Source organism: Myxine glutinosa, chromosome 10 (genome assembly GCF_964187855.1).
Source record: "Myxine glutinosa chromosome 10, kmMyxGlut1.1, whole genome shotgun sequence".
Lineage (NCBI taxonomy): Eukaryota > Metazoa > Chordata > Myxini > Myxiniformes > Myxinidae > Myxine > Myxine glutinosa.
In genome coordinates this window covers 94,031,840-94,033,455 of record NC_136270.1, presented here as the reverse complement: position 1 = coordinate 94,033,455, position 1,616 = coordinate 94,031,840, and positions in this window count along the sequence as shown.

Below are 1,616 nucleotides of genomic sequence, written 5' to 3'. Positions count from 1 at the left end.
ACTACTTTCTACAAAAGCCTTTCTACTTTATTCACCTTTGCCAAGTGTCGCTCTATGAGTGATATTTCATTTGTTTGTCTGTCCGCTCACTTATGTTTGCCGACAGGTCACAATTTTAAACCGATCTTCACGAAACTTCACCAATTGGAAGAGTTCATTGTCCGACAAAATCCTATAAATTTTTGAGGTCAAAAGGTCAAAAGGTCAACATAGGCCAACGGTCAATCACTTTTTCAAATTTCTAATATCCTCAATTTTCATCGGATTGACTTGAAATCTGAATAGGATTTGCTTATCAGTGTACTGAAACCAAGCACTAGCTAATTTAAGGTCAACAACCATTTCAAATTTCTAAAATCCTCAATTTTCATCCGATTTACTTGAAATTTGAATGGGATTTTCAAATCAGCTTACTGAATTCAACCAGCATCTATATTGGAAATCGACTAAGGCCAAAAGCTCAACATTGACCAAAAGGTCACCATAGACCGAATTTCTAAAATTGTCAATTTTCATCCAATTGACTTGAAATCTGAATGGGATTTGCGTATCAGCATACTCAAACCAAGCACAAACTCATTTTGAGGTCAACATTGGCCAAAAGGTCAACAGATGCCAAATTTCTAAAATTGTCAATTTTCATCCTATTAACTTAAAATTTGAAGATGATATGCATATCTGGTCACTGTTCCAACGAGGGGAGGGAAGCGAAGCGAAACTTCAGCAAATTCAACCCCCAACTATTTTTGAGGTCAACATGGGCCAAAAGGTCAATCATAGGCCAGATTTCTAAAATCCTCAATTTTCATCCGATTTACTTGAAATTTGAATAAGATTTTCATATCAGCTTACTGAATTCAACCACCAACTATTTTGGAGATCAACTTTGGCCAAAAGGTCAACCACTTTTTCTCAAATTTCTAAAATTCTTAATTTTCATCTGAATGACTTGAAATTTGAATATGATTTTCATGTCACCTCACTGAAGCCAAGCACAATCTAATTTTGAGGTCAACATTGGACAAAAGGTCAACATTGGCCAAATTTCGAAAATTGTCAATTTTCATCCGATTAACTTAAAATTTGAAGACGATATGCACATCTTGTCACTGAATTCATCCCCCAACTATGTTTGAGGTCAACATAGGCCAAAAGGTCAACATAAGCCAAAGGTCAACAGCCATTTCAAATTTCTAAAATTCTCAATTTTCATCCAATTTACTTGAAATTTGAATTGGATTTTCATATCAGATTACAGAGTTCAACCACCAACTATTTTGGAGATCAACTTAGGCCAAATGGTCAACACAGGCCAAAGGTCAACAATCATTTCAAATTTCTAAAATCCTCAATTTTCATCTGATTGACTTGGAATTTGAATGGGATTTTCATGTCAGCAAACTGAATTCAACCAACAACTATTTTTGAGATCAACATTGGCCCAAAGGTCAACATAGGCGAAAGATGAACCACTTTTCCCGAATTTTTAAAATGCTCAATTTTCATCCGATTGACTTTAAATTAGAATAGGATTTTCATATCTGTAAACTGAATTCAATCACCAACTATTATTGAGATCAAAATAGGCCAAAAGGTCAACATAGGCCAGATTTCTA